The sequence below is a fragment of the Cupressus sempervirens genome, chromosome 8 (genome assembly GCF_028749045.1).
Source record: "Cupressus sempervirens isolate cs-2001-9-10 chromosome 8, ASM2874904v1, whole genome shotgun sequence".
NCBI classification, from domain to species: Eukaryota; Viridiplantae; Streptophyta; class Pinopsida; order Cupressales; family Cupressaceae; genus Cupressus; species Cupressus sempervirens.
Window position 1 is genome coordinate 762,949,705 of NC_143125.1, and position 14,864 is coordinate 762,964,568.

The 14,864-nt window shown below is 34.8% G+C and overlaps 1 pseudogene; it reads left to right on the plus strand.

Moving 5' to 3' along the window:
• LOC149544659 (desiccation-related protein PCC13-62 pseudogene) overlaps window positions 1–13,383 on the plus strand; it is a 41,719-nt pseudogene extending 28,336 nt beyond the window's left edge.
• The last annotated feature ends 1,481 nt before the right edge of the window (window positions 13,384–14,864 follow it).

Genomic DNA, 14,864 nt, shown 5'->3' on the forward strand with positions numbered 1-14,864 from the left:
CCACCTAAAGTGCCTACTTTGTTGCAACTTAGATTGTGAGTGCAAATATTGTAGTGGTTGGTGATCAGTGTGGATTACAGTTTCCTTTCCCATTATGTAATGTTTCCACTTTTTAACACTCTGAACTAAAGCATAAAGTTCTTTATCATACGTAGGATAGTTACTTACTGCTCCTGAAAAAGTTTCAGAGCGGTAGCAGACTGGTTTACCTCCTTGCATGAGTACAGCTCCCATGGCAAACCCACTCGCATCTGTCTCGATCTCAAATGGTTGATGTAAATCTGGTAAAGCTAGAATTGGTGCAGTGCTCAACTTTTCTTTTAAAGTGTCGAAAGCCTTCTGTTGCGGACCTCTCCACTGAAAAGTTGCCTTAGTACTGGTTAATGCATGTAATGGTGATGCAATGTAAGAGTAGTTTGCAATGAACTTCCTCCAGTATTGAACTGCACCTAAGAAACTCCTAACTTCAGTAACTGTACTTGGCTTAGGCCATTTTACAATACATTCAACCTTTGTAGGGTCTACTTTCAGTTGACCATTCCCTACAACATAGCCTAAGTACACTAAAGATGTCTTTGCAAATTCGCATTTTGACATCTTTACATAGAGTTTTTCTTTTCTCAATATTTCAAATACTTTCTTTACATGAATTACATGATCATCCCAAGACTTACTAAATACAAGAATATCATCTAAATAGACTATGACAAAATCATCTATAAAGGGATGGAAGACAACATTCATGACTCTCATAAATGTAGCTGGTGCATTACAAAGCCCAAATGGCATGACCAACCACTCAAAAAGTCCCTGTTTTGTCTTAAAAGTAGTTTTCCAAAGATCACTTTCTGCAATTCTTATTTGATGATATCCACTACGTAAGTCTAGCTTAGTGAAATAGATTGCATGTTTCAACTGATCAAGTAAATCATCAATTCTAGGAAGAGGGTACCTGTTCTTTACCATTATCTTCTTCAAAGCCCTGTAGTCAATACACATTCTCCAAGTCCCATCTTTCTTTGGAACCAACACAATAGGAGAACCACAAGGAGAAGTACTAGGATGGATAACTCCTTTCTTGACCAACTCTTGAACTTGCTTCTTGATTTCTTCATTCTGCAACACTGATAAGCGGTACATGCCAATATTAGGAAGTGGTGCATCTTGCTGCAATTGGATCTCATGTTGTATCTCTCTCTTAGGAGGCAATCCTTTCGGTTCCTGAAACAAGTCATCATAAGTGGAAACAACTTTGACTATTTCAGCCTTATGTTTTGGATCACATCCCTTAAATGCCTCAGATGTTTCATCTTCTTTGGCTTTTACAAGCATCAACACAAAATTCTTACTAGAGTTGACTAACCTTTTCATCTGACCAGCATTAACTAGTGCCAGATTAGTCTTAACCTTATGTGCCCGTACAATGTATTCAATCTTGTCTTTAAACAAATGATATTTATTTTTCCCCCTATAAAAGATAGCTTGACGATCAAACAAATAGGGACTCCCAAGTACGAGACCACATATATCTAAAGGGACTACATCAGCTTCTACCTCATCTACAAAGTTTGCAGTGATAGCAAATCTTAACTTGCATTGTTTAGTTACCTGTAACTGTGCATCATTGCAAACCCATCCAAGAGGGTATGGTTTTGGATGAGGTGTTGTAGTCAAGTTAAGCTTTTTAACAACTTCCTCAGATATCAAATTAACTTGGGAACCCGTATCGAATAATGTATCAACCTTATTATGCTTGATAACAACTCAAATGTGAAATAATTCATTCCTTTGCTTATCATTCTTAGGAGAAGATTCTTTACTTATACTTGCACTTATGCTAGAAGAACTTGGAGCTGATGACAGAGATATACCTTTTCCTTTACCTTGAATCCTGATAGCAACAATCTTTGTCTCATCTTCGGAGTCAGATCCAAGATCTTGTTGAGTTATAGCAGCAGTCTTTTGTTTGCCTTTGTTTCCACCATATCGCTTTGGCCTCTTTTTAGGATGTAACTTCTAGCACTTAGAATCATCATGCCCTTCTTTCTTGCAATGTGAGCATGTGGGTTTCTCACCCTCTTTCTTTACTGTTGCTATCTTTTTACCCTTTCCTTTTCCTTTGGACTTTTCCTCAGACATAGATGGCTTTTTATCAAACCTATCAATGAAAGTGCCCTTACCCCTTGATTCTAAATGTGTTTCTTGGACACATACTTCATCCAAATTACAAGGATTTAGGACAAGAATAGAATGCCTTAGGTAAGAATGAAGACCACCTATATACTTGAGTAAAGTGTCTTGAGTATATAATGGGACATTTAATGAAATAGCCTTTTTACAAAATTCATGGGTGTAATCCTGGATAGACTGACCTTTCCCTTGCCTAAAATGTTGCCAGTTCATCATTAACTGTTGCATATGGCCTAGGGGGTAGAATTGCTTCTTTAAAGCAGTAACAAATTCTGACCAAGACAAATTAAACTTACCATGCTGTGAAGTTTCATCTCGAGACCTACTCTCCCACCAAGTTAAGGCTACACCACCTAACTAAAGAGTGGCTAACTAAATTCTATCAACATCATCTACAAGGTTTTGAACTCTATAGTAGACTTCTACTTGTTGAATCCAATCATCTAGTATCTCGGCGTTTAACTCCCCACAATATTTTGGCAAGTCAAATTTTACATCCAACTTGATTCGAGGCTTATGTCCACCCTTAAAAATATTAGAAGACTCAGAATGGGTAGAAGAAAGAGAAGAGGGGGAAGAAGGAGAAGAGGGAGAAGAAGGAGAAGAAGGAGGCGTCTTTGGTGGATCATGATCAGCTCCTTTCTTTTTCCCTTTGTCCTTTCAAGCTGCACATCTTTGCACCTTCTCTTCTCTTTCTTGTACCAAGACCTCTACCATTGTCTGCAAATTTTGAAGATTCTTCTGAATACTCTTATCTTGAGAAGCTTGTCCACCTTCGTCTGCCATTTGTGATGATGGTTTAGTCCTTCGTTTTCCAATCTCAGGATTGTATTCCTCAAGCTTTCCTTCACTTTTTTCAATCCTGGATCTTGTTAACATTCAAATCTGCAATACTAGTCCAACAAAATCTCTGATACCAAATTTGATCTGATTAGGATCTAGGGCTATTACAGAGGAATGCTAAACATTATTTCATAAAGTAAAATTTCAAAGCGTTAATTAGCAAATTAACACAACTTAAATGCTGAAATGAACAAAGCATAAAAAGGTAATGATTGAAAGAAAGAGAGTAGATATACATAAGGCAAAACACGATTGATAACGGAGTTCATCCACGGGTCGGACTACATCTCCGGGTCCTACTCCAATAGAGGGACCAATCCGATTTGCTCCAAAATCAATTACAAGTGTTCAAGATCTTCCCTTCAAGCACAATTACAGCATTACTCTCCAATGTGCAGGAATAATCATCAAGTCTCCAAAATCATAATCTCCTTCTCATCACCTGGATGCCTTTCCAAAGCCTACTACACCCATTTTATACATCAAATTTAGCCAAAAATGGGCTAAAACAATTAACTAACAAAATCCCCCATTTTGGTTACATATTTCGAATTTACCCCTTTTACCATTATTTGGATATGATTTGACACCAAAATTAAGGGTTTGTTTTCAACAAATACCCCTAATTAAATAAGCTTGGGCGGATTTGTTATGAATACATAACAACTCTTCCCTAAATATTACATATGCCATAAATAGCCCATTGGTTGGCATTAATTTTAGGAGGCCAATGGTTAGGAGTTCAACTCCCATTATCTCATTCCTTTAATTCGAATTAAATAGCTATTTTAATTCAAATTTGAATTTTTTCCCTCTCTTTATGATTTCGTGATGTCATGTTGATGTCATCGAAATCCATACTTTTACTAGAATTTGAAACCATCATAACTTTTATATCCGATCTTCGTTCTTGATGAAACAAACGCCATTGGAAAGCTTTTGACGAGCTCTTTCATTTAGAATCCATTGTCAAATACTTTTGAGATGATTAGTTTTTCACCCTTTTACGACCTTTGGTCCCAATTTGACCAAATTTTGACCAGTCATAATTTTTGCACTTGAACTCCAATTTTGATCGTTCAAGTTATGTTGGAGTCAAAATTGTGAGCACTTGTAATGATGTTGATTCTTGGAGCATTGGGGACATTTTACTTTTCAGTAATTTTCATCCCCTGGATGAATGTTGGCAATTTGGTTATTAATGACATTATAGACCATTCCAATTCATATGATGATGCAAATAATAAAAAAGGAGATTCAGTAAGACCTAACAATTGTGCACATTTACGAAACATCACTATATATTTAGCATCCAATTTTGTAAATGCATATGTTGACTATCATGAATATTGGCATAATGTTGTGTAGGAGGCCACAAAAGTTACAATTTCTTTGACTTTGGTAGAGAAGGAAGTAGAAATGAAAGAAGAGGAGAAACATAGACAAAATCAAATGGATATCAACCATCTTAGACTATAGTTGACCAGAGAATTAACACTTTAATTCAGAAGGAGGATAAAACAAATAGGGAAAGAAAAATTACTATTCTATAGACCATGGTAGCCTATATTTTCACTATGCATTTTTTTAAAAAAATTAAGTAAATAGTGTTCTATAATTAGGGTTTCACGTATGTTATTGTCATGTTTCAAAAAATAAAACTCTAAGTTTCTAAGTTCACACCTTGTGATATTTCCTAATTATTTTCTTAAGCACTAAGGTGATGAAAATATTCCAATCATGTATCCTATGCTTTGCGAAGATAAATTCTATCATATATTCAACCTTTATATTACCCTAGACCCTTTTGATAAGCATGAAATCATAAGCTTAATTCAAAATATTTCTAACATATTTATGATATTATGGTCTAGGGTTGAGCATGGAGTCATAGGTTGAAGTCCAAATTCTCTCAATGTTAGGTCCTAAAGGTTGAGCGTAAAGGTGTAAACTATATCATGAAGGGAAAGTAATGTGTTCCAACAATACTCTAAAGCAGAAAGCATAATATTGCAAGCCATAATTTTCAACTTATAAAGATGTATACAATCTTACAATGTAGGGTTTGTGTACAAGTGTAAAGAAATTGGGCATGTGACCTTTTAAATTCTTAGGAGATAGAATCAAGGGGAGATTATAGGATCATAAGATGAAGTATGAAAGTTTCAACAATTATGTTTGAAGAAAGATCATACAGTCATAAAATGAAAATGAAAAGACCTATGATGCTACGGTAAGTGCTAGGCATATGATTGGGAGGTTAAGTTAAAAGGTAAAATTGATTTTTCCAAAGTTATGACAAATTTTTGATTAACTATCAGCATATGCTTGTAGTTAATATAAAGATGAATAGTTTGGGCATCCAATCTTAGAATAAACTCTAAAGCGTAAGGCTATAAGGTATGTAAGGAATCCTCCCAGTGCTATAGGTAGTGCTGATCATAAGATTGTAAGATGTATAAAAGGAGTTTCTGATGTTACACAAGAGTATTACAAACATCCAATGTAAGTTTGTGACTTAAAAGAAAACATGGAAGATGAGATATTTGGTGCTTTGATAAATTGTTGAGCGTAAGATCAGAGGGTTGAGTTGTTCACACATATGGGGTTATGAAAGGTTAAAATTTCAATAGAGTGAAAGATCAAAAACCCTAATTTGACATAGATCATATGTGTTTTGTCTAAGCTAGAAAAGGACAAAGGGTCTAGCCAGTCAAAATTTGAAAATATGAAGTAAAAGGTGTTTAACTAGATATTAAAGTTGAGATTTTTTGAAGTGACCTTTAAGTTGTAGATTTGAAAGGCTCATGAATGCTGAAAATGAATGAAATAAATGAGATTGATGAAGTATGTATACACATAAAAAAATTCTCCAAGAAATAACAACGTACCCATTGCTAGGAAAATAAGGTTTACTGAGCTCTTGAATTTGTATAGATACTACATTGATACGTGTTCTATAGGAAAAGCTGTAGAATTTTAGACTTCATTGTAGAGAAGATGTTTGAAATACAGGTAGGAGAAGTTCAATCTAAGAATATAGAAGTTCTTGAAACTTCAATGTCAAAGGTAGGCTAGACAAGACAAATAAAACCTAACAAATATGCCTAGGAATTGATAGAATTGTTTGTTGAGTCATCAAATTCTAACTCAACAAATGACAATGGTTTCAAAGATCCATATGCATTTTGCAGAGATGCAATTTTTCTTGATACCAATGGATATGAATTATTCATGTTTTTTAATAGCAATAATTTTGAGAAGGCACCAACTTCAAATCCATGAAGGAGGAATCTTGTGATGCTTATATTTCTAGAGGTATATGTGGACATGGACTTGATGAAATCCCTAATAAAGTCATACAATCTTGTAATTATATCTTTCCACAGGCATGAAAAAAGTATTCTATGCACACTTGACTGTTCTTCATTTATTGAAGCTTTTGGGCTTGAGGGCCAAATGAGTGTGGCAATTAACATTGATGAGCTTTAGAAGAAATTCAAAAAAGAATAAAAGTTTCTACACTAGAAAGGTGATTATCCACCATATTCCTTTAAACCTCAAATCAAAGGGAGATAATCCAAAGAACGTGGATAAGATGCTGCCTATGGAAAAATCCAAAAACTACTTCCAGAAAGTAGTCTATGGTATGCATAAGGCATTGGAATGTGATGGTTCTAAGATGGTTTATGGGTTGACCTAAATTATGTCCTTGGATGTGCAAGACCCCTTTCATAACATGGAATATGATTATGTAGGGTATATTATCTAGAATATGCAAGAACAGATTGAAGCAACATAGAGAGGAGAATTGTAGAGCTTCAAGTTCCACCATTATTCACTATTAATGCATATGATATTGTACAATAATGTTGGATACCTTAGCCTATATTTTATTAACTAGACATCAAATGAGAATGGAAATCTACCAGTGCAACAATGGACACGCATATGGGACATATGTTACTATTATTCTAATTCCTTATCTTTCTTTAATAATTTTAGTTCTATAATAATGAGAATGTTAAACCACTAGTTGATTAGAGCCCTTGACATTTTGAAAAGGTTTATGAGGCCAACCCTCTTGCCAGATGATATAAAAATTGACCACAATTGGGGTGATGTGTTCTTATTCCAAGATTTTTCAGTCATGAGAGTTTATGCCTATCCCTACCAAAGCATATTCCTCCTAGGCTAGCCATAATTGAATTTTTGTGGTAATTAATTTTGATGGATAGGGAGTATCTGGGCCCTAAACTACATAAATGAACCTTCTTGTGTAGATGCTTTAGGATAGGGGATTTTTCAATTGGAATGGAGTCTCTTGACCAAATTCATGTGTATCTGAGACACTATAATTTATCCACTGCCCCTTATTTGATTTATGACCTCGAGGGTTTTTTTAGGCATTCTATAATGGATATTAGAAACTATAAATTTCCAAATAACAAAGAGTTTCCAACTAAAGATTTAATTAAAAATATTGTAGCTGAAGAAAATGGACCCAAACTTCAAGGGTTTCTGCCTAGAAACACCATATCCAAATAGACTCTAGAAGCTACTTGAAAATTATTTCCACATCATGTCACAAATACCACAAGAGTCCAAGGTTAAAGAGGAGAGAGTAATACCTAATTCCCTAGAACTAGGTGTTGTTTTGGAAGTGACAGGATGATGAACCTAAGACATCTATATGGGTGGAAAAGGGAAACAAAAGATAAAAGGTTATCCACATGCCTAGTAAAGTGAAGAAGATGACTCTATAGTTGATATATGACAAGAGCCAATATTTTGTTGATATAAGGTAGAACTACATACAAGATAGAGTGGTAGCAAGAGAGAAATCTCCGACTAACTTACAATTGATAGCTGCTAGGTTGGATGATAGGATCATCCAAGCTGAAAATTTTCTTGAAGATGATGAGTTCATCAAATGATCTAAGAATTTATAAGTTTCGTATATAGGGTTGAACAAAATGAATTCAAATTGACTCTCAACCCAAAGGAATTAGAGGAAAAATAAAAGGAGCTTGTTGAAAAGCTATTAGTCTATGACCCTAAAAGTGAGAAGATGACCCCTGTTGAGGCCAGAGACCTTGTACAAAGAAGTGGTTTGCTTCTAGTACCTAGTTGGGATCTTCAAAAGGCTTTTGTACTAGATTAGAATAGGAGGTAGGACAAATCAATATCATATGAAGCATTTGGTGCTAAAGAGTTGCAGAGGGGAACACAATTCAACATAGATTCAAAAACTTTGGTTGTATGCAACATAGTACAAGAAATAAACAACTAAAAATTAATGGATGTGGAAAACACAATGTAGGGGACCACCATAGTGTGGAAATCAAACAATAACATGGGTACAGGTCTTTCAAGTGCTCTTATACATTTTTCAATTAATGAATGAGGCCAAGGTTGAATAGATTGAGATGAGATTGGCTCAAAGTTTTCGAGATTACATTGATGCAAGAAAGCTCTATGAGGAAGAGCTCACAAAAAGATATGTATATGAGAAAATAATAAAAGAGCTTGAGGAAAGAACTTAGTAACTAGAAAGAGAATTTTCACATTAATGGAGCAACTCAAAGCTATGGAGGAGAACAAAGCTGAAGTGAGAATTGAAGAGCCAAAAAAGCCCACTAAAGAAGCAACAACTCAAATACCAGAAGGAATGCATGAAGGTCTTGAGCCTCAAGTTGTCACAATGGAAGTTGAAAATCCTTAGAAAAATAATCAATTAAAGGTAACTTTGTTGAGAGGTATAGTGAATCATAGGATAAGTGTCTTAAGGAGAATCTCTCAGCAGTAATATTAACTTTTTATTTCATTACAAAATGATAAGAACATTTGTGATGCAACATTAGCATGGCTATCACCAATTTTCAACCAATGAGGACCATATGTATAATTCTTTGAGAGATTGATTGTTTTAATGGCTAAGAAGTCAGATTTTCCAGACAAAATATTCATAGTGAGAGAGGATCTAGAAGTTGTGAAAGATTTGATTCGGTTTTTCACTAGAAAATTCCAAATTTCAAAGTAAAAATAATGACTCAAGGCATTGATTCTTTTGTTCTATTAGTTTTATATAATGATAGCAAGTTAAAGGATTGGTTGGAGTGGTCAAATTCATTTGATTAAATATCAACATTACAAAGGTGACAACTATTTTTGATTGAGATGTTTATGAGGTACCTTTTAATGATTTAATTGATTCTCTTTTTAAGGTGGAAATTTATATGAATTAGTTTTGTTGGTGTTTTTTTGACTACTGGGTTGCTCTGAACCTATTATTAGGATCCCAAGAAGAAAAAAAACTTAAGGACTAGCTTGGTCCTATATTTAGCAAGATTAATCTTAGCTTTGAACCAACTTCAACAAAGTATACTAGACTCTCTATACTTTAGGCTTTATAGGGCCAAGGTTGGTGCACCTCAAGGATATGAATGTGACTAGTTATTATGATTTTCTATTTAGAAAATTTCTCACTAATAGTTCTTCTTTAAAACCTATCCCTCACAGTAAATAATGGTCATAATTTCTTCTTAGATTTGCAACCAAATTTCTGATTACAATAGCTAGTTATAATCAAAAGGAAAACTATTACAAATAAATGATGACCAATAACTTTAGTTCTTCATTACATAAATGGAAAGTTGATTTTTGATTGATATATGTATTTTGAAACCATATGAACCATCAAATTGCAACTAAAATTAATTGATAAGTGCCTTATCCATTGTTATATAGAGTCAAAACCAGAAACTTTAGGCGTATTTAACTGACTTGCAATTCAATTTGTCAACAGTGAACTCTGAATCTCATTCTTATCATATCCCCTTCATATACCCAAAACCCTATCACTTACTGAAAGTAATTACTTAATTCTTTGAACCAAAAGCAATTGATAAGAGACATACAATTTATTTAAATTGCATTAAACTAAAAAAATATTGTTCACTTCAATTCTAAGATCATAAATACACAAGAAAAGGAGACAAAACTTATATACACATATATGTAGAACTTCCTTTGAAAATGAACACAATATTCGTACAAATTTTGAATATAATTTAGCAACCTTATCCCTAAGATCATTAGAAATAGGATGTGGGAACCTAGGAATTCCTACAAAAGACATTGGCTTGTATTTTTCCATACAAATTGGTTTTCTCTAGAACTCCATAGCATTTGAAGTACTTGCCCCAGTGGCATGGTTTTGGATAGGGATCTGAGGTTGTTGTACTTGTTGAAAGATAGGTATTTAATACCTATAGTAGATGATGAGGCAGGGGTTATTTGTGATATGTTTTGACTAGTTAACATAGGTCCACAAGTAGGAATAGATGGGACAACTTGTGAAGCTTCGTTAGGTTAGAAAACTAAGATAGAGTTATGTTGACAATTAGCTAATTGTGATATGTATTTTTTGCCATTAATAGCAATAGATGATGTACATGTTGATAGGAAACCTTAGAAATAATGATACTTAGTGTTTGGTAATCAGAAAATTGTCTTAGTATAGAATTTGTTTACAACACTGTATTGTTTTGTTTACAACATGTTGCAGACATCATATTATTATAAGAGAAGTTACAAGATAGTATACATGTTGGTGATGATTTTTATAACCTTTGAAGTATTTATGAATTGTACATAACATATATAATCATGTTTTGAGGATGCAGGACAACAAAATTGAAGGAAAGTATTTTTTTGTTTACAAAACTTTTACTTGTCCAATTACGGCTGACATCCTATATGTTTCCTCTAACTTGAAAAAGTAAATTGGGTCCTACCTAACCCAATAGTAATTTATGTAGAGGCATGGTATTTATGCAAAAGACTTCTTGCCATAAGAAGTGTGCTATCTTGATATTATATTGAAGTGAAGTGCTTGTACGTGATTGTGAAATTATGCGAAGTGAGCAAACTTTTGTGAAAGTGGTATATGAAAAGTTTTGTATGAGCTATCTAGTGATCCAAGATCAAGCTAAAGATCAACGATCAAACAAGGAAGGCAAATAACACTAAATTACTTGTTTGAGTAGTGAGATCTTCTTGTAGTTGAAATTGCATGGTTGGGAAGTGGGCTCTTCTTGCATACATTATACTACAACTCCTAATAGTGTTGGAATATCCTAACATGGATTCAAAGTCTCCTAATAGGGATTTCTTATACTAAATTTTCTCATTGACTCCTAATAGGGTCCATCCTCTAGAAAGAAACTTATATATCAGTATACTATCTAATGGGTATCATCCCCATCAGGGTTTCCCCTTGGCCAAGGTTTCCCTAGTTAACAAAATATGGTGTTATGAGTTATCTTTGTTGGAGTCGATGAAATCCAACTTTGAAGATGCCCAAGATCACTTGCATGCAATAAAATGTCAAAGGGAAGCCAAGGAGAGAAGAGCGTGGAGCAAAGGAAAAACCCTAAACAAACATGAGAGAGAAAATATGTAAACACAAAGAAATATGTATTTACAATAGAATGAGATATGAGTTATGAAAATAAAATGAGAGAGAGACTACTTATAAAGGCCTCATAAAATCTCCTAGAACAATCTAGAAGATGCTAGGAGATAAGTATGACAACTAAGCATACATCCACATGAGGTGGAAAGTCTTTGAACAAGGTGAGAGGATAAGTATGACTTAGGAGAGAACAAACTCTCGTATTGTCAACAACTTATAACAAACTCCTAGACTACAACTAATAAATGAAATGCATTTACCTAAGTAAGCTTAAGTAATAGAATAAATAATAAATAATAAATTATTTACTCTAATACCCCCCCTTAAGTGCAACTTAGGGAAATGCCTTGAGCTCACAAAACTAAGAAATGCAGAAATGTAGAATGGGTCTTGGCAACAAGGCCATGTTAGGTACCCATGTACAATGCAAAGAAATGCAACCCTAAAATAAAAGAAAGAGAGAAAACCACGTGGGAAAACCCCCCCCCCCCCCCAAAAATAGCTAACCACCTAGTGATGAACTGAAGAAGCCTCCAACTAGGGAAATGTCTCCTAAAATAGGAACAAGGAGTGATAATGAAGAGCATCACTGAAGCATGAAGAAGCTGCAAAATCTACCATCAAGAAAGAAAATTACTGATCTAAAGAACCTCCATGGAAGAAAAAGGCATGAACCAAGCGTGTCTATATGGTAGATGATCCATCTCACCAAAATGCATAGGTAGCCAGCCACTGCAATCACCTTGTATGTAGGATCAACCACTGAATACATAGCTCACACTAATGAACCATCAAACCAAAGAAGCATTAGAAAAATAGAATAACCCCCCCTTAATGCAAATGGGGTGAGATGATAGGCAACTAAAAAGGTTAGCCAAAGACTCCTACAGATGAACCAAGATGAAGAGAAAGATGAAGAGGTACAAACACCCATAAAGGCATGGTCAAACTGACTCTGCATGGGCTAATGTCATGGAAAATACACTCACTTGACAAAGGAAGAGGGCACCAAAATGGTAAAACCTATCCCCCCATGGTGCTTTATAAAAATAGTGCAGGTACAACTATCTCAAAACAATGTTCATGACCCCCAGAATGCAAGAGTGGCACTTTATCTCAGTGTGATATATAAAAGTGCTTCAAAGTGTTAGCTATAATGATAAAAAAAAAAAACAAGTTACAACAACAGATAGTACAATCCAAAACAAAATAAGCCATGCTAGGAAAACGATCCTCGAACCTAAAATATCCAAGATATCCACCATGGACTAAAAATGCCAAAAACATAATAGAAAGAGCATGGGCTAAAATCTAAGGAAAAATAATACATTTTTGAAAAGATGACAAAATCAACTTTCCAAAAATATAACATTTTCAAAAAATTGACATGGGATGCAAAAGAAATGCATGCTGGAGTCAAAAATAAAACTTTAGGCTTCAATTGAAAATAAAAGAAACAAAACTACATGAAAACCTAAAAATACCTACACCAATGTCTTCATCTTAGAACTATCTTTTTAGTGCTTCTTTCAAATCGGAAAAATACCTCTGTATGCTCAAGTTTTGGCCAAAAAACCAAGAGTAGGTCCAAAATGACCCTGGCAATGTACAAGAGGTGGATGATGCATTGCTGACATCAAAAAATCACCGGCTTGAATTTGATAGGCCAGTAGCTGTCGCAGAAAAAAAGAAGCCATGTGGCAAAATCTAACGTGGCAGGGGTGATGTGGCAGGTCCAAGTGGCAAGGTGCCAAATGGTACCCAGGCCACGTGTCACCCCTGCACTGGCTGACACTGCAGACTGGGCTCAAAAGAGGGCCAATTGTGCTACTGGAAAAGTGAGCAGCACTGGGGTGGAGATCAAACATTAGAGCGATAGGATAGTGGTTGCTCAACTGGTGGAGGTAGTGATAGAGGGTGGCCTAGTTTGGAGGCGCCACCGAAAATGGTGGTGCATGAGCCACAGAGGAAGCCGAGCGTAGAAAAGGTAGTGTGGCCAGTGTCGATGGGTGCTGGTGGAGTGCGGGCAGCCTTGTGGTGGCTACTGGGTGGTGCCACAATGGTGTGACCTAAAAATGATTTTAAATTTTAATTTTTTTTTCCAAAAATCATCCGTACAGTCCATATGGAAGCCTGTAACTAAATGTTTTTTTGCCTCTCGGAGCTCTATCTCCAAAATTGAAATTGTTTATATGAATCCTGACTGTAAACAGCCTTCGTGATCCAATAGCAGTGTTTGTTTGGGCCCAATGTGCTCCAAAAATTTGTTGTTCCCTTGATTTGAAGAAAAATGCATAAACAAACCAGGGTTTGTGACTCCAAATCATGGCTTCAAAAATTCTGTAATGAAGCAGCAACAGGAAGGCTCTGATACCATGTTGGAGTTGATGAAATCCAACTCTGAAGATGCCCAAGATCACCTGCATACAATAACCTATCAAAGGGAAGCCAAGGAGAGAAGAGCATGGAGCAAGGGAAAAACCCTAAATAGACATGAGAGAGAAAATATGTAAACACAAAAAAAAATGTATTTACAATAGAATGAGATACGAGTTATGAAAATATAATGAGAGAGATTGCTTATAAAGGCCTCATGGAATCTCCTAGAACAAGCTAGAAGATGCTAGGAGATAAGTGTGACAACTAAGCATACATCCACATGAGGTGGAAAGTCCTCGAAAAAGGTGAGAGGATAAGTATGACTTAGGAGAGAAAAAACTCTCATATTGTCAACAACTTATAACAAACTCCTAGACTACAACTAATAAATAAAATGCATTTACCTAAGTAAGCTTAAGTAATAGAATAAATAATAAATAATAAATTATTTACTCTAACAATATTTGTGCATTGCTATTGTTACTATTCAAAATTACTTTATTGCTTTGTTATGCATGATTTAAAGTAAGTAATAATATCCAGTTGGCGACTAAAGTTTGTAGATTACTAATTCACTCCCCCTCTTAGTAATCCATATTTCTAACATTTGGTATCAGAGCACATTTAATTTTAAGAGGCTTAACAACTTAAGTAATATCCCTATGGATATGGAACAGTTGATGAAGAACCTTGAAGAAGCTCTTGAAAAAAATGATCTCCTTACTAAAGAAAGAAATAAGCTAAAGGATAGATATGAAGATTCCAAAGTGTACATTGGTTAGTTGAAGGAAAAGATTGAATATCTGAAATCCAAACCTAAATCTACTGAATCTAGAACTATTGATTATGACTATTCAAAGTTGAAGACAAAATACAAAATCTTGAAGCATGGGTTGAAGATTATAAATCTAAAGTTGACTTTGAGAAATGATCTTAGCAAAATTGAATCTATTTTGAAGACTAAAAGTGAAGA